The sequence below is a fragment of the Crocodylus porosus genome, unplaced genomic scaffold (genome assembly GCF_001723895.1).
Source record: "Crocodylus porosus isolate Cpor-Errol unplaced genomic scaffold, CroPor_comp1, whole genome shotgun sequence".
Taxonomy (NCBI): domain Eukaryota; kingdom Metazoa; phylum Chordata; order Crocodylia; family Crocodylidae; genus Crocodylus; species Crocodylus porosus.
Genome location: NW_017728950.1, coordinates 30,563,539 through 30,582,761, shown reverse-complemented (window position 1 = coordinate 30,582,761; position 19,223 = coordinate 30,563,539). Strand labels below are relative to the sequence as shown.

At 42.7% G+C, this 19,223-nt stretch overlaps 1 protein-coding gene and 1 long non-coding RNA gene across 2 annotated transcripts in view; one reads left to right on the top strand and one right to left on the bottom strand.

The window, feature by feature from the left end:
* The window catches only part of PLPPR1 (phospholipid phosphatase related 1), a 242,469-nt gene that overhangs the window by 37,663 nt on the left and 185,583 nt on the right, over positions 1–19,223 (top strand). The window lies entirely within an intron of this gene.
* On the bottom strand, positions 7,702–17,800 carry LOC109323500. Its single transcript, XR_002104683.1, has 3 exons — positions 17,791–17,800; positions 9,337–9,341; positions 7,702–7,806 (listed from the first exon to the last, which is right to left on the bottom strand). It is a non-coding gene; the product is annotated as an uncharacterized LOC109323500 (long non-coding RNA).

Genomic DNA, 19,223 nt, shown 5'->3' with positions numbered 1-19,223 from the left:
GACAGTCCCCCTGCCTTGCATCTCCAACCTCCACTCCCCATAGACATACCTACATCCAGCTGCTTGGGTTAGTCGCATGGCTTTGCTTGCCTGCATGCCAGCCATGTTCATGTGCACGTGCAGACACGCTTGTGCCCACTGATTCCAATTGCTCCAAGCAGCTCCTTGCAGGCTGAAATGCTACCAACCCGCAAAGGGAAATCCATGCTTTCCTGCATTTTTCTTGGACTTACTTGTGACCGTTTCAAATATTCTTGTGACCTACTTTTGGATTGCCACCCATTGGTTGAGAACCACTGGCATAGGGTGTTGTGGAGAGGTGTAATATGAGGATATTTGGATTAGTGGGAGTAGTTCTGGTCTTAGTATATGACCAACTGTGGACCATGCAGTTGCAACTCCTCTTTATCTTTCCCTTTAATAAATCTCAGAGATTCATCAGTGGACACATCTACACATGCACTAATGCACTGTAAATATGGTGCATTAAGTTACTACCTGTAATGACAGGTACTAACTTAATGAGACGTAAAAGGCGCTATTGCGTAGTAGCGCTGGTGCACATTTTTTAAGTGACGCTAATATGCAGTAGACTACTTCGTGGCAAAAGCCATGCTAATGCGCAGTAGATGTGCTAATGCATCTTTTCTAGGTGCACTCAGTGTAAGCTAAACTTAATATGAACCTAGCTGAAAGATGTATGCTGTTGGACAATTTATGTCCCTGATTCAACCCAGTTTATAACATAGATTGCAACCTTCAGACTGGAACTTGCTTCTTTGCACAAGCCCTACATTCATTTTTAATATTTGAGACCAAATTTTGAAAAGAAAATTGCTACGTTCCAATGTGATTGTTGATGTAAGATTCACCTGACTGTTGTGCATTAATAAATCGGCATTAGGGGCTAGCTTTTCAGAGGGATGGGCTGTAATCTGTTTGTTTAGCCTATTGTTATAGAATCCAGAATTATAGGAATGCATATAACACATGTACTTTTGACAACAATGAAGATCTAATGATTAAATGAACAATGCACTGGTATAGAATGCTTTGGGGGCTTAAGTGCTGAAAAGCAGGTAGATGTGACTTGAATGTGAATTGGTGCTTCATGGGTGGGATTTTCAAAAGCCTTCAGCCTTGGCCTAAGCCTTCTGCCATTCTAGTTAATAGTAAGACTCCTACTGATGTCAGTGGGAGCAGAGTTGAGCCAACACTGAGTGCTTTTGAAAATCCCACCAGATATAGACTTGAATTGTCTGGTCTAATATAACAGTCTAATTCTGTACTATTTATTGAAGGAGGCTGACTCTAAGTGCTCAGCCATTACAATAACAAGTGCAGTAGAGAGAGACTTAGAACCCTTGCATGATACTACAGAAGCAAGCATAGTATTTTCAAACAAAAGAACCAGGAAAAAAACTTCCAGTAGCAAGTGATAGCATAAAATGCTGCAGTGTTAAGATGCTGGTGCAGAGTTCCATATTGAGATGCTAATGACACAAGGAGAGAAAACAGCTTTTACTATATTATGTTTTTGGATTTAAATAATACCTAAATATGAACTTTTGAAAAATGATGTTTTATCTCCATATTTTACAAGGCTTTGAACAGTTCAGATCTTTAAAAAAATATCTATCTAGTTTTTTCTTTTGGCTTATTTTTTAAATAAAGCCCAGAGTCCTTTATAGCTTGCAAAACATGTTTGTGTATTATGGCAAGTAAAGTGTATACTTTTAGTCTTTTTTTTGTCTTGCATTATTCTTAAAACCTTTATGTTTGCATATGATATTAATTTAATTCAAATTAATTATGGACTCTTGTATTTAAAATTACCATAGTCCTCTCTTTGTATTCATGATTTTTGCCTTGGTTGGTATGTCTGTGTAAAAGCCAGACATTCTATCCAGCAGGAAAAGAAAAGGCTAAATTCAGGGTTATTTATGCAAATTATTCACTCAGCCCTTAGTGTCGGTAATTAATGCACTATCTAAACACAATCCAGAAACAATTGTTGCCAGATCAGGAAAAAAATTCTATTTCCCAGCAGTGTCTTGGAGAGCATCAGGGGTTTCTTAGAGAGCATCAGGAGTTTCCTCAGGCAGATTCCTAGAAAAGTCACAGAATGTTACATCTCTAATAATAGTAATAAAATTTCTGGTGTTATAGCAAAAGAAACTATCCTTGAACCCGTCACCCAAAGTATAATATTTACGTATAAGAAACATAAATGGAATAGATCAGGAGTTCCCAAAGTTTTTATGCTGTGGCCCGGCAAACCACAGCCCAGCAGTCACAGCTGACCATGTCTGGAAGACAGGTAAGGAAACCCTGCACTGCTGCATGCCCTGCAGGAGCTATGGCCTCTCTGCCCGGCTCCAGGGGGCTGCAGTTTGCTGGTCTGTGGCCACTTCTGGTCCGGCAGCTGACCATACTGCAGACTGGCTGCCGACCTGCTGTGTCCTGGCACTGGGCCACAGCCGGGGGATTGAGAACCCCTGGAATAGATAATTCAAAATAATAATGGCTACTACAGTGGAACCCAACTGTAGAGGCATCACAAAATTTAAACCTTGGGTACTTCAGCCTAACCTCACAGTTAGATTCTCAGAGTTGCTGAGCATCCTCATGTTTTACAGAAGTCGGCTACAGATGTTGAGTATCACCGAAAATCAGACCTCTTTTATTAGGTATGTGAATATGGATTTGGATGGTTCACTTTAAATGGGTTGAAACTGTGCCTATTAAAGAATACAGTTTGGTGCAGTATGCATATACACATAATTCTTTTTACCTGGTACTATATTCTCCAGTGGATTTAATCTAAATGCTGGAAGCTGTAAGGAAAGAGGGGTAGGGGATAGATCAGTTGAGATACTCTTCCCTTAGTATCCTCTGTGCCACTGTGAGATACAGAATACAGGGCTCAATGGATTTGTGGTCTTACCCAGTATTGCATCTCTTACGTTTTTAAACCTAGTGTTTTGTTAGGTCTACACTAGGGACTGCAGAAGTATTATGTTGACAGCAGTCAGCAAAGGGTAGCTAGTAACCAAAATGCAGGTCTTCATTAAAAACCCAAATAAATATTGTAAGTGCAAATCTGAAGATGAAAGAATTACAATAAGATGCAAGAAGTTCCTCTCTCCACCATCATTCTGTGGAGTGATGACAGTCAGGATGTCAACCAAGTGCCTGTTATTGTATCTCTTCCCTGATCTGGGCTTCTAATGATGACCTTCAGATACTCTCTATACTATCACCAGAGTTGCAATGCCTATTTTAACATCTCACCCTACAAATTTTTATTTTACACATACCTGATAAGTTCCTTACTGCTAAGAGCATTATTAATTAGCATTAGTGATAATCATACTAAGATTGGCTTGTTGCTATGGCAAATACAGTTAAAACTGGTTTGGAACTTAGCAACTGCTAATGCTTTTTTTTCTTCTCCCAAAATTCCCAGTCTTAAGAAATATAAATATTCTGTGCAGGCATGGTAATCTTATGAAGTAAGTACTGGTCACCCACTCTTGCTCACCAATCCCAAGCCAGGCCTTGTCATGCCCAATCTTTATTGATAGGCTTTTGGTCCATGTGTTCCCTTTTTGTGTTGTATCATATTTTTTAGTGATAGGCTGCAGCGTAATAACCAGTTGAAGGTGAACAGTTTGGATCTGAAGGAGAACCAGGCCCAATAACTTTCATTTGACAGGAGTAAGCCTGTGAAAAGAAATAGTTGGTTTTTTTTTCTTTTTTTAAATACACCCATGTATGGGCACTTTTATGTGTATGAAATAAGATCCTACTGCATAATGAAAATAATTATCCTTATTTCTGCACAGTTGCATAAAATTTCATATGCAAAGCATGGCCCTGACTTAGCAAAGCACTTAAGCACATAGTTTAATTTAAAGCCCTTTCTTGAGTCCTGTGGAAAAGACAGTGGCACACTGGCACATGTTTAATGTTCTCTATGGGTTTAAATACTTCATTGAAAAAGCGACTCTATATATTTTACATATTTATGGAGCAGAAGAACATGCTATATAAGGCGATGTCATTTTAATGTTCTTTTTCTTTACCATAATTAGGCATGTGAGTAGTTTATTTGTACAGCTTGCTTTTAGTACCCTGCTAAGTTTGGCTTGGGAGATGGGTTTGTCTTGAATTTGTGCCATCTGATCTACTGGGGCTTGCTTGACCTTTTGTTTATTCCCTATTATTGTGTTTAAACAAGGTTCTCTACGCGCTTGCGTTGTGGACTCTTTTTCTTAATGTTGAGTAAAGAGTTGTCATGAACACAACCCTAACTATCAATGGGCTAAACAGCTCCTTAGTTCTAAAAACAGTGCTATTAGGAGGTAAGGAAGGTACAGTGCTATAGTGTGAATATTTAAGGTGAAGTCTTGGTTCTATTGATGTCAGATGGAGTCTTGCCATTGATTTCACCCAGAATCTATCAGAGTAATACAAGCTTTCTAAGCCTCAGAGAGCACAAGGTCAAATGAGGAATATCATAACAGCTGTTGCTTTGTTTGTTGCAGGGAAATTTACAGGCAGTTCTCTGGACAGCGAAATCATACAGGGTCAAATTTTGTCTTCTACTGTGCACAAATAGCTCCCATTACTCTTCGTTTTCTCGTATAAATGCACAGTTCTTTTGTGAAATTAAACAAAATTGAGTAGCGTGGTTCTATCTGCATTGAAGGTATCCTCATGGGGTTTTTTTAAGAGACTTTTTTTTAAAAGACATTTTTAGTTTGTTTTTTTTTAAAGACGTGTTTCTAGCTAACAGGAATAAAAGGGACAGTAAAAAACAAGTATGTTTGCCTTAGTGATTCCATACATGGAAATTCTAATTAGTGATTAGTTCTGTCCTTGCAAGCAATGTCACCTCACCCATCAAAGGTATTTGGAATATTTTTGAAGAGCAAGTTGGCTTTTAACTCTTCAGGAAGCTGAATCAAGAACAAAAGGAAACGACAGAAGTTGTTTAACAAACTTTTAAGTCTATGGCCTCTGGAAAGTTTGTCAGTCTCCAGGATCAAAGGCCCTCCTTCAGGATTTCTAAGAGTTCTACAAAGTATTTTTGTCTCCTCCTCTCCACTCCTGTCTGCTGCTCTGGAGCTCTTGAAAAGTAGCAACCTCCTAAGGCAGTGGCTTTCAACCTGTGATCCGTAGACCCCTGAGGTCCACAGACTATGTCTGAGGGGTTTGTAGAAGATGACTATGATCAATCAAAAAGTATGGGAATAACCCCCACTTAAATTCAAAGGTGTCTTCATTTTCATTGAAAATTTTCAAAGGGGCCTGCATCTCCATTCAGAATTTTTTAGAGGTCCACAAATTTAAAAAAAAAAAAGGTTGAAAACCACTTGCTTAAGGGATCAGTGAATTGGCCTAACAGACGTAGCTAATAATAGGGAGGTACCTAAACTGCGGTGAGAGAAAGGGATTTTCGCAAGCTGCTCTCTGTGCACAGAGCCAGTTTCACAGTCTTCATGGTGAGCCCCCTCCTCGTCACTAATTGGCCAAGGGGACCCAGTAGCCCCACCCCTTATTGCTGATTTGTCCAAGAGGTAAAAACTGCAGCATAATTAAGTAGCAAAGGCCACAGAGATATCAAATTACTGCATTATTATAAATCTAAGTTTTACATTCAGATCTAAATTGAAATATAATAAGAATATAAATTTATACATGATGTGAATTGTAACTAGTATCATAATTTATTATTAGTTTTCTACAAAAAGTTTAGCAGTAATAAATAATACTAACCTTGAGGGAAATAAATCATGTTAGTTGTTAAATGCTAGCATGCAGCACCTACCAGCAGTTGCAGCTGACATCCTGTGTCTCTCCACTATGCACACTCGTCCATACACTGAGCTGGCACATTCTGTATCCACTGAATTGGTTTGGATTAGTAAGGCAGTGTTTTGTCAAGTTGTAGAGATGTGGAAACTGACTATGACTGTTTTGGAAGTCTGTTTCTGATCAAAGACATCTGGTGCTCTTTGACAAAGTTCACATAAGCAGCATGTTTCTTGTCATGCCCTTTCTGTCATCCAGGGGTTGATTTCAATAGTTGAAGATCAAAACTCAGAAAAGGCACCAGATTGGGGTAAAAAATATGAACAGCACTTAAAAAAAAAAGGAGGCAGACAATTGTTTAAACTGTGGTGGTAGTGACTGATAGTACTTGTAATACTGATTCAACTTTATAGTTATTGCCTGGAACAGTTCTTGTCTCCTCTAGTTTTTGTGTTGATAGTTTGAAAGTCATTGTGATGTCATGTGTCTTTGGATTTCATAAGCTGGGCCAGCTTGTGGTGTGCTTGGTGGATCAAAGCCCGCTGACTTTCAAACCATGTTAGAAGCTCCATGAACCATATTACATTTTCAGCCACAAACTTAACTTGATCTTCAGTGTCGCCCTGTCTTAAGAGAGAGTGCAGTTTAAGCATGCACTATGTGCTTGGTATGATTTGAAGCTCCTCGCACACAAATTTCTAGTATTACTTCATATCTTTTGCATGTGTCCCAGGAAGGGACATGCAAAAGATAACAACAAGCACTTACCCACAGCAGGAGGTACAGCGCAGCAGGGGCGGAAGGAAGAGTCCGCACAGCTCGTCAGCTACCTGTTTATGCTGGCTGGTAATGTCAGCCCTGAGTGCCGGCTGGCAAAGATAAAAACGGCGGCTGATGCTGCAGAGAGGGAGAGGCGGGGAAAAAGGACCCCAGCTGGCCTGTGGAAGGGAGGAGACCCCTACCATGGGTCTTATAGAACCCGGCGAACCGGGAGTGGACGGGAGCAGGGTGACCCGCTGAGAGCCAGGGACAGAAGGCTGTCAGGCAGCAGGGACCCCAGACCCGAATGAGGATCCAGGGACAAACTGGAGACTCGGCAGGATCCCAGGTGGGAGTGTCAGAGCGGCCAGGGCAAGAGGGAAAACATGCTGGATGGAAGTACCCTGAGAGGAGCCCTGGGGTGGTCACAGTTGGGGCAGGTATCGCTGCCATTTTCGGCCAGGGCAGCGGTGGAGCGGGAGGAAATCCCAGGGACCACCGATGACAGGAGGAGAGTCCCTGAGCTGGAATGGGGGGGGTGGGGAGAGAAGTGAAGAAGCGGCATGTAGTCATGCCAAGGAGTGGCCCTGCATTTAAGGTTCCTTTGATTTGTCTTTCTGTTTCCCCCATGTGAAGGGGTTGAGGAGGGGACACCTTTTTTGAGTTTCCCTGTGTATCAGGGCTGAGGGGAGAGCCTCGGAGATTTTCTTTGTTTCCCTGGGAGAAGGGCCTGGAAGAATAAGAAAGGCGTGGTAGGGGCGGAACTGAGAGGACAGGTCCCGTTTTGGCGAACAGTCATAGCAGGTGGCTGGCAGAAGGGCGCGACTCCAGAGAAGGGGCTGAGGCCAACGGAGGAACAACGCACGTGAGGTGGAGTGAGGCCGGGGTGTAGGGGTGGCGGAGCCCTGTGAATGACCTCTGGGCGAACTGCGGGCCACCGAGCAAACCAGATGGCTGACCCCGTCCACTGAAGAACCAACAAGTCATGGCAGGAGAGGGCGGGGAAGGCGAGTCATGGAGGAGACACTTGCTTGGCCAAAGACGCCAACCTAGAGAACGCCCGACGCCCACCACCTGGGCGAAGGCTGTTTGAGAATGGATGCTCGAAGCCCAATGGTCACAGCAAGGTAATGAACTATGTTAAACCACAAATTCCACCTTGTTAAGCACTGGCTCTGGTGGAAGTGATACACTAGCATGTAGAGCCCTGCTTTGATTGGCAATGGACTTACTGTATCGAAGCCTATGGCTTGGACAGTGTCTGTCTGAACACTTTTATAAAAGAGGAAACCAGGCTATCCACATAAGGAAAATGTGCACCAGATGTCACTTATTAAAGAAAGGATGCGTGTATAACTTGTGACATGAATTGCATCAGGCCTCATTCCATGCAGCACATCAGAGCAAACTTTGCACATCTACTTTGCATTATCAGACAGAAATGCTGGGGTCTTGTTAAATTCTAAGCCATAGTTTATAACAGCCTTCACTAGAGCTTGTGCCATGGTAGAAAATGTCACATATATGAGGTGAACCAGCTCTGTTTGAAAAACTGGAAGTTGATAGTCTGTCCAGGTCCCAGGTACTAACAAGATATGCAGAACATAGTTATGTTGGGCATCTGTTGCTTTGTCTGCTACAGTCGAGATTTACAAAATCTGCACTGGCAGAATATCAGTTGACCTGAACATGTGAAGCAGTTACTCCTGGTAGATGATCTTGGTGAAGCTTGTTCACACAGGAAACATCTAGCATTTGGCACACGTAGTCAAATAGTCTGTGACCGAGCCATCTTCAACTTTCTTCTTTTTAAAGAAGAAGGCATCTTGGTGGTTATATGTAGTCGACTCTGCACAACATAGTCTCCATCTGCTTTTGCCCCTCAGAAGATTAGGGCATCCCGGTACTTGCAATTTCACCCACCACAACTTTGGTGTAATACAGATTAGGGAGGTGATGGTTTTTCCAGGGGTTATCCCATCATTTTAAGTGGGGAACCCACATGGGCTGCTCGCTCTCATTGCTGGCTGCATCAGATTTTGGGTATTAGGGAACAAACTGGGAGCTCCTCTGACCCATGCATGCCCGCCTCAGCCTCTGTGCAGATATTGCTGCACAGCCTTCAGTCCTTATCAAATAATCATAGTCAGCCTTTCATAGAGTCTCACACATGCCTTGCTCTGTGCTCAGAGGTGCTGGGTTTTGCCCCGGGGATGCCTGGCAGTCCATTACGAATTAGCGTGATGAAAGGTGAGCAGCTCTGCTGCTCCTCACATGTCTGTTGATCCGCATATGCTGCTGTCTGTGTTCCCCTGTGGCTCAACTGCTGGGGCTTCTTAAGGAGTCCATCTGATTGCCATTGCCAATCCAGTTTCAGCTCTGCTGCACAGCTGTAGCTTGTGCTCCCTGCAGGGTTAATAACTGTGCCTGCAGCAGCCTGCTTGCTGCCTGTCATCAGGGGAGACATGCCTGGCTGGCTCTGCCCCCACATGAGAGTCTGGCTCGCCCCAGCAAGTGTCCCCACCCCTGGTTCCTGACTGAGCTGCTCTCCCCGGTGCAGCCAGAAGTGAGACCCAGCTCCGAGCCGGCCAGCCCTGCTCTTGGGGCCCTGCTCCGGCCCAGAGGATCCCGTACCCCTTCCAAGTGAGGGGAAGGGTGTGCATGCGGTTATTTTCACCCCAGGCCACTCTGTCACATAGTCCTTTAATTTAGGATTATCAGATTTCTCCAAAGGAACGTTGGTGGCTGTGTGAATACCTCCACTAGCACAAATCCATCAGTCTCCACTAGTTGGCCACCAGTAGCTCCAGTAGCGCCTCCACTAGCCTCTTTTCTTGTCGGACTGCTTTCAGTAGTTCTGTTAAAGATCAAGGACATGGGCACTTGTTTCTTGCTCTGACCTTCAGCCTCTGCAGCAGTCTTTTGCTTTTATGCGGCCTCTAAATACCGATCAATGTTGTTTTAACTCAACACATCCAGAGTCATGCTCCACGAAGAACAAAATAACTTGCCACCATTGGCATGCGAGGTTCCTACACGATCCTGAGTTGAAATGTTTGTAGCTTTCTTGTATTTCTTTTCATTCATCATCTTCAGACTGCAGCATTGCATCTGACTTAAAAATGGTGCTGAAGCCTTTTGTTTTCCTGACCGGCACCTTCACTGAGTCGGCATCACTAGCTAAGCCTCTCGGTAGCTCTCTCTCAAGTCGCATGCTCTGTGCTTGCAGGGATTACCATGCTTTTTTTTTTTGCATTTGGGTAAGCACTTTTTTTTTTTTTTTCAGGCGATTTCTGTACAAAATTGTGGGAAATTCCATTTTTGTGGTGATCGTGGAAACTGCCGGTTTTCACAGCTTCCGCGAAAATCATGAAACCACAATCTAAGTAGGTCCCTACTAATAAAGGTAACACTGGCCTCTCCTGTTCCAAAGGCATCAGTACTCTTATAATTACATGAACCTTAATAGCTAAGGTCTGGTCTGTGAGGGCTAAGCCACATTGAACAAGTTTACTTCATCAAAGGCCAAATCCTTTGTAACATAAAACTTTTTTGCCGCTGGGATGAAATTCTGATCCCATTGAAACTGGTGGGAGTTTTGCTACTAACTGTAATGTACCATTTCATGTGTAGTAGGAAAATACAGGATTCTGCTGTCATGTACATGTTCTTGTCGACACCAGGATGGCAGTTAGCGGTAGAGTTCATAATTAGAGTACAAGATCTCAGGTCATTACTAAGCTGGGAATAGAGCACTTGTTTTAGGAGTAGTGTCTGGCATCTGCACACAGTGTCTGGTCCAGTGAAGTTGGTGCTTGAGGAGCATCAGCTCAACGCTGTTAACGTAGCTTCAGATGTCTGTGCAGCGATCTTACCATTTAATGTGGAGGATTTTCTGGAGATTTTGTTAGCAGTGCCTCTTCAGGCCCTTGTGATGATGATGGTACGTCACCCGTGTTTCACATCTGTGGAGGAGAGTGGGGATGATGACTACAAATGTAGTCCTGAATCTTGGTGTCCTTCTGGAGATCATGATGAATAAAGACGCACTGAACTGGTTTCCCAAAGGAGGCACTTGCGTGCTGGATCTCCTCATCAGTGTTCATTCTCTGAGACCAGTGGCTACTGAAGTATGGAAAATGCTTGACTATCTCCAAGTTCTTTCCCTCAATGCTAATTTAGGGAGTTGGGGGGGGGGGGTTCACATTTGTGGCCGATTCAAGGCTGATAGAGCACTTTAGTCTTCTCAATGTTGAGAGAGGCCCCAAGTTTGGTAGACTTCTCCAAAGGTTGTAATTACTTGATGACCTCTCTTATAGGTTCTAGGATGGACTGGGATCTCACAGTCCCCATCAGCTGCATATCCCTGGGGTCTTTTGGCATTGCAGTAGGTTTATGTTGGGTTTTTGTGTAGCTAATTCAAAGTTGCAGTCCATTTCTCTGACAGAGCTTGTTGGGTGAATGCAGTTTTTAGATAATTGAGGTGGGTGTTGCGCAAGTGTTGTCTTTGCAACAGAAGTGTTTGTGTCTTGTGGGCTGGGCTACAGATAAGAGCTCTCAGTGATAGTCATTGGCTTCAGCAGTTTAGTGACCTAACCACTGTTAAGTTCCTTTCTAGGCACCATCACAAAAGAGAGGTTTAAAGATGTTAATAAATGGTTTGGGGGACTTTTTATAGTGAGTTGATCCAAAATATATGGAAAGTATGGGAAGAAGTGCAAAGGCCTTTGTTTGAAAAACCACTAATGCCAGGTCTGCAGAATCAACACAGCTATGGAAGAGGACTTCCTTATTATCCCAAGAATTGTTTACTAAGGTCTAATTACAGGTCTGCCTATCCAGTCCTTCCCTTCCTCAGTCCTCTACCTGTAGAGGTAGGATACGTGTCATTCCACAGTGTTTTGTCCTGGAATTTCCACCCCAAACTAAAATGTTCCAAGCTTCTTCCAGCAGGCTATGAGGCAGTAGTAACTTGTGCTGTGGGATGCACTGACTCTCCTACCCCAACACAGGAAATAAATTATGAAGGGTCTCCAATTGACACTGCTTTGAATTTGCTCCCAGACATCATGTTAAATGGTTATCTTGATATCTAGAAGTTGACTTAGGATCAGCTGTAGAGCTGGGCAGGAAATAGCATTCCTATCCTGCAAAAGCTTTCTAGACTGCAATATTTTTCTTGTCCTAAAGCAAGGAAAAAGTCCAGATCGTTTATTTTCCTTAAACTGATAATGAAAGTCATATTTTATCAACTGATATGCTTTGTTTCAGTTTTGAACTTTTTCAGTGTTTTTCCTTCTTTCAAGTACAAATGAACTAAAATGTCATAGTAAAAAGGACCACTTGATTGAAATATACTTTTTCATTTTGACATGTAAGAATAGGATGTCTCAATTTTTAGAACTTTTTAAAAGAGATTTTGTCTAACCTATCTTTTGAGTGTCAACAAGAACATTTCCTTCCAAAAAATGTTCCATTGGCACATTCCTGCTAGCTCCACACAAAGGTACAGTTGCAAAGGCGTAGAGAGAGCCACGTAACCTCTGCAGATCTGTACACAGAAGTAAATTCAACCAATAATTGTCGGTTAGTGACCCCAGAGAGCCTGGTATATGAGGAAGGATCAGAGAGGCATAAAGCTGTTCTAAACCTAGAAATGTTGGGTAGATAGCGACCACTTGATTTTCTGCTTTATGCCCAGTTACTGCATTGATGGGTTGGCCTGTCAAAAGGAGGCATGGTTAGGATATTCTTGCATCTGGTGATTCCTGGCTGTGCCAACAACCCTGTGGGGTGATTGGCATTCAGAGCAAAACTTGGTGTTCTGATCTTTCAACACTGAGCAGAAATTGAGTCAGAGACAGGCTACCTGGAAAATGGCCAGGCTTTTGTCAGTTCCATTGCCAGGTCCCCTAGCGCGGCCTGAAGCTGTGCTGCCGTTTCTGCAGACCAGACCTGGTTTGGTCAGAGAAGACTTTTCCCAGCTGGGGGCACATGCCTACTAAAATCACAGTGCTGGCTACTGATGACATGTAGGTACCCCTGGTCCTCTGGTTTCTGTCTTTGTTTTGTTTTGTAGTCTTTATTTTGATCCCTGCAAGTTTTTGTCAGGAGCTGCACTGTTTATGTGGAGCTTAGCACTTACAGTATAGCAGACATGAGCCTCTCTTAGGGTTTAAGAAACACAACTCAGCGTTTCATAGTGTAGCATGAATATTATCACACGTATGACATCCTGTCCTAATTAACTGCTTAACTAGACAATATATGCTTCCAGGCTGAGAGTTTTTGGATGCCAGTCTCTGTTAACATGAAAGGAATTGTACTTTTCCAACTCCTTTAGGCAGCTTTGAAAATTTAATCCTAAAATACTGCCATGATTTAATCCAGGTTGTGACTGAAAACTCCTAATTTACAGTCCACTGAAGTGTTAGGGTAGACTTTCCTTTTGCATTGCACTCATGTAAATCCACAGTACTCGCTTCAGGCCAGATTGTGCTTTCTCTTTACCCTGGATTTACCCCATCAGAGCTCCAGATTGTTACTAGTGTATCCAAGTAGAAATCAACCAAGTCTATAACTGCTTATTTCAAATGGGGTTCATAACCTTTGCCATTATTTGCTTCCTTTTTTTGCTGCCTTCATTTTTTTCTAGCTTAAAAAATGTATACTTAGGGTGATAGTAGGAAAACAAATGCTTGTTAGCCAACAACAGGGGAAATGTAGTGTTAAAGTGACATTGGTCCAGGACAGTGTTTTTCAACCTGTGGGTTGCAACCCAAAAATGGGTTGTAAGAATATATGAAAGGGTCGCAAACAAACATTAAAAATGGATCAACAAACTTTAAAAATCGGTTCTTCTTTAGAAAGAAAAACATGGGAACTGTGACGTTTCCCTTGCAGGCTGTCAGAGTTCCCTCTCTTCCTCCTCCCCTCAAATACCCTTCCCCTCCTCTCCCCCCCACACACACGCACACTGGGGGCAGGGGGGTCAAGGACTGGCCATTGAAGTTTACAAATGGGTCCTGGTACAAAAGAGGTTGAGAACCACTAGTCTCACTGGTCTAGGAAGTATATGAGCAGTGAGGATTTTGGGGGGTTGTATCTTTTATTGTGGTTGGAATAAAGTCTGGCAGGCTTTTGGATGCAAAGCATTCTTTGTCATGTTTGAGGAAGGGAAATGCAATGAACTGTGAGTGAAAGTGGTGTGAGTTGCAGGGAGATGAAAGTAATTCTAGCTGAAGGTTTACTGACATTGAGCAGATCCTCCTTGGTTGTGAATTGTCATGGCTGTGCTGAGTTCGGTGGAATCCTGACACTTTATACCAGTAAAGGAGGGGTGTCAAACATATGGTCCAGATCTGCCCAGCAGAGCCCTGTTATCTGGCCTGTGGTGCTGCCCTGGATCTGAATTGACCTTTACTAGCCCCAGGGGAAGGGGTTGGGACATGTGCCACACATAGTACTACTGCAGGAACTGTGCTACACAGTACTCGCCCCAGGCACTTTAAGACGTGCCTCTCGCACGGTGCTAGCTCCGGCCGGTCCAGGACCAGCGTTGCACATAGCACCCACTGGTACCACGTGCAGACTGGGTCCCAAACTGGCTGTGCAGTGCTGGACCACCAGGGGCATCATGTGTGGTGCAGATCCCAGATATGTGGTAGATTCTAGCCAATCTGGGGTGCTTGCATTACGTGGGATGCTTGCTCTGGGCATTCTGGGATCTGCGCTGCACACAGCGCCAACCTCAGCTGCTCCAGGGCGTGCCGCATGCAGCGCGGATCCTGGAGCAGGCACTGCAGGTGCTAGCTCTGGCATGGAATGAATGGGAGGAAGTCCAGGATCCATGGGCCTATTGGCCCGATCTGGCCTGTAGACCAGTCCCACATCTGGCCTGTGGGGCCAGATGAGTTGGACACCCATGGCCTACATAAACTTAGACGCTAGTTGCTTTTCTAATGAACTCCAAGGAAGAATCATGATTGGGTTGTTAATAGACATGTTTTTTCCCCAGTAGTTTTAATGATAAACAATTCCTTATAGTATATTAGTTTTTATATAGTTATAGGTGTGTAGGCTGTAACTGTGTTGGTCTAAGGACGTAGGCAAACAAGTATAAATAGTTTCCAGCTGTTTAAGTTGGTCTAATAAAAGATATCAAATCCACCCAAAGAACCTTATATAGTTATGTATCTTTCAAACTATCATTAAGAGGTTAAAGCAGACTGTTAAAGTCCAATGAAGGGTGGGCATTCATCAGGAATGGGGGGGAAATAAAAGGTTGCTGCTCTGGGCTATTGCTGGCTGTCTGGGTTTGATTCCACCCAAACAGTGCCCTGCTAGAAGCAGTTAAGTTGCCTGAGTGTAATTTTGGGCATGCTTTGTTTCTATGTAACTGTATCAGATTCATGGTGCAGACTCCACTGAATTTATTCTGAATACTTCTTTTTTTTTGAGCTCTAGTCAGAGACTTAAAAACCACTTCGTAGACAGACACTGATTCCTAAATAACCTATATTTATGATTGTCTCAGGATTCAAAGACAAGGCAAGCACTGTCTCCTGAGGTTTTTTTAAAGGCTAAGTTTACCTTTTACTTACTAAGAGCATATTTACTGAACATAGGGCAAATGATTCCTGCTAGCCTGAATGTTCCATCAGAGCCACATTTTGGTCCAAGAGGGTTAAGTAATGAGCTCTCTGTCTTATGAATGCACAGACAAGCACTGTTAAATTGGTCTGGGCAGCTATGTGTACACAAATGCAGGACATGTAGACTTTTCCCCCCTTCCCCTACTTCTGGGTTGTATCCCGCTCTTCTGTAATGTCATTTGCAGAGGACTGTCTTGTAAAGTTACAAGAGGGAGCAGAAACAGGCTGAATAGATTCTAGTATATGATTTCAATGAAAGGTCCAGAATTTCTGCCAGATGTCGCTCTGCATAGTCAGCTAAATCCAGCAGCCATGCTCTGAGTCACCTGTATGTAACATAATGAAATAGCTCATGTTTCAGCTCACCAAAAAAAAAAAATCTGCTGGCATCCTGTATCAATGAGGGAATTTCCATAAGAACAGCAGGATTTTCTGCTTGTTGACAGCAATGATATACTATTTTAATCTTGCAGGGTAGAAGGACTACTATACTTCTCTTAACAAATGCTCCTTAAGTACAGTGGTATTGTAAATACATTCTCTTTTTCTAGGAAGCAAAGAACAGGGAGACTTGCTGTAAATTGTGTTCATATTATACAGGAATAGCAGTGGAACTGCTGGCTTATCTGAAGTAATAACTGATGCTAGTCCCCATCATAGATCCAGCCTTTATTCCATTTTTGTTTCATTACCCATACTGTGCAGGAGATGCAAAAAAAAAAAAATGTTTGAATTGCAAAACAGACCCAGCTGTCTTGCTGGAAGTGATATATGCGCAAATCTAATGCGTGATAAGTTGAAAGCGGAGAACTCCTTCATCTTTCCACCTGGCTGGATCTTGAAATCAACCTCCTGCATGCATCCCTGCCCTCTTCCTGGTAAAAAGTAGACATGTTTCAATACATTTAAGAAAGGGTGGCTCATTGTGTTGATGTGTTTGAGGAAGATGAAGCTGAATGATTTGTTATAGCTAAAGAAAGGAAGAATAGTCAGTCTATGGAAGCTTTTCTACTCTGTCACCTCCTATCATTCAGCTAACAAAGAAGCTGGGAGAATGTGTATTACTTCATCAGTGTTGCTTTGCTCTGACAGTGTATTATATGTTGACAATACAGCCTGTCTTTACAGTAATCTACTGCTTTATTAAAACAATACCACACCGTACTTTAACATTGGGGTTGGCAAACCCAGCAACTGATTGAGTTCTGAGAGCCTTTCTAGCTGTTTTATTAGGTTTGCAGGGTTCACTAACCTTTCAGATTGCTGTCAAGAGGCACCCTTCCCCCACAGCATCAGGAGGGAGTAAAGAAGGGCTCTTGACATATGCTTGGGCTGTTGCCTTCAGCCACCAGTACAGACCTTATGATGCATGCTTGCATTAAAAACAGCAAGTGAGGCTTGTGTGACATGTATGCTGTCTACTTAAGTTAGAGGAATTTCAGGCACTGTTTTTCTATCTCCTGTACCTCTGTGAAACCCAACATTACTCCCCTACTGCTAAAAGAGGAGAAAACGAATCGGGGCGGTGTTCAGATTATATTCAGAGTACACTCAAATTTAAGCAAAACAGAAGTGCCCATCTTTATCTAGTACACAATGGGTCATTTCCCAATGGGGTGTTTCTTTGAGCTTCATGGCCATGTATACATGTGACCACCTGAATGCACATTTTTTGGCAGACATATTTCTCTGTGACTGCAGCTGGCCGTGAGCAGGCTGTTTTTTTGTTTGGGTTTTTAAAACAGAACATACTCTATAGAGTGGTAACTAAAATCTGAACAGAATAAAGAAACTGGAAGTGCTGTTGCATTTGTAGCTTAGCTTGCTTTTGACATGATAATACTAACTAGATTTTTAGGCAGTGAAGCATTTTTCCTCTGATTTTAATATCTATGCCTGTTGCAATGAAAGCAGGTCTCTGTATTAATTCAGTCTTTGAAGTTTATGGGAATTTGACTCTCAAATTCTCTGTTCTGTAATCAAGAAATATTCAGTTGTGGTCAGTGGAAGTTTTGTGGTATTATGGATTACAGAATTTGATCCTGCACAATTGTTGTCTTCATTGTGGAGTATTCAATTATGGACCAGAACCTTACTGTGTTAAGAGCTGTATAACCCCCTCCACCCAACAAAAAAAGACAGCTCCTCATCCATAGAACTGCCCTCAGATCTGATTCTGTGGAGCCCTTGGGATCATTAAAAATTTTAGCATCAGATGAATACAAGTACACCAGGGTCTGTTCTCTCCTTCCACACGCCCTCTTTTAGTACTTTTAAACTGATTGACTATTCTCTGCTGAAAGTTGGGACTCTGAAAAAGCAGGAAGTATTTTATAGTTGAGTAAGTCTAAATTCTTTACTGGGTACATAGCTTGGAAAAATGTCCCTACAATAAGATCAGCGTAGGTTTTTTTTTTTTTTGTAAATCATTGACAAAGGCTTTGCCTTATGAATAAAAAGAAATTTAGACTGTTTATACCACATTTGGATCCTTTAAAGTCCTTCTGAAGTCACTGAAATAATTTGGACCCTCTCTTTCCTCTGTAGTTCTCTGGACTATAGTGGCATCATATTCACAATTAATTTTAACACTTAGGAATTCAGTGGGAGTGGATGTCAGCACTGACTTTAGCCAAATGTATTCCCTTTATGATGACATTTTCCCATCTGTAGTGGAGTAGGGTCACTGAACATCCTCAGCCCTCTTCCTAGGGTCTCCATGGGACCTAAGCAGTGCATTGTGTTTGTAGATGCCTTCTGCATAGGGTTGAATCTTCTCCGACATGGAAGTAAGGAGAGATTTAGAGGGTCCAGTGTGTCACACCTCCTTTTCTGCCTGAGGGCAGGAGTTCTCGGTTACAGAATGCAGGCCTTCCACTGAAATTGTCCAGGCTCCCACTTTTCCCTCTGGATTTTCCCTGATTAGTTGTGGCCACAAACTAAACTTGGCTACAATGTAAATATAACTTTAGGGTCCAAATTCTGCTCTGTTATAAATCTGGAATGACTTCTGTGGAGTTGCTCTGGATTTATGCTGGTGCAGGTTAGAATAGAGTTTGATTTATAAGCCATTTCAAAACCAGGAGGAATTCATAATATTTTTAAATCAAAGCAAATTATTTTGTTTATGTGATAAATTTTAGCATATTGTTTATTACATAAAGCCTTATCACAGCTCCCTTCTGCTATTACTTTAAACCAGGGAGAATGTCAAAATATTTATTTGATTGCTGGGATAATAGTACTGAGGCCTCCTCTACACATTACAGGTATTGCTCAATTAACTGGTTAATTGTGTGGTAACTTGGAGACAAGTTACAAGTACAGAGTAGTTATCATGCCATAAAAATCTTCAACCAGATATAAAGTTAGACCTCAGAAATGTGTACTAACTTTATAGCTGGTTGCTGTCAAACATTAATTTGCCAACTGATGGGGCTCTCAGCCACAGAGGTGTATCATGCCCAGCTGGGTCTGAGAGTCCCACAACAGAGGGTATGCTCATCCAGAGCAACTGTCAGGACCAGTTGAGTCCCGGAGGGGGGAGGCAGTTCCCTGGGGGTGCGTGAAACCCTGGGGCCGGAGAATCACGGCTGCCAACATCCCCCAGCCATGGGAGCTTTTCGTTTGTCGGTGCAAGGGGAGCTCAGGATCCTGCTTCCCCTGCATAGGCGATAAGATGTAGTCGGATCTAATGTGAGATCCTACAGTTGTGCCTTCTGCCATGTAAGTGTGGCATGACAGGAGGTACAATTGTGTAGATCACTCATTAAATCCCATTGCGTCTTTACCTGCACCTATAGAGGGGCCCTTAGAGACCAATGAAATACATGCGGTGGGCTTTTTGTGTTCCTGTTGCTGTCCTTACAAAACTGTAATTAAGCCAAAAAGATGATTCCTTTGGAAATGTACATAAAATGGCTTCCAAATAATCATGCTTAGTACTGGTAAGTGACAGCTGAAACTGCAGTTATTTTCTATTACAATGAA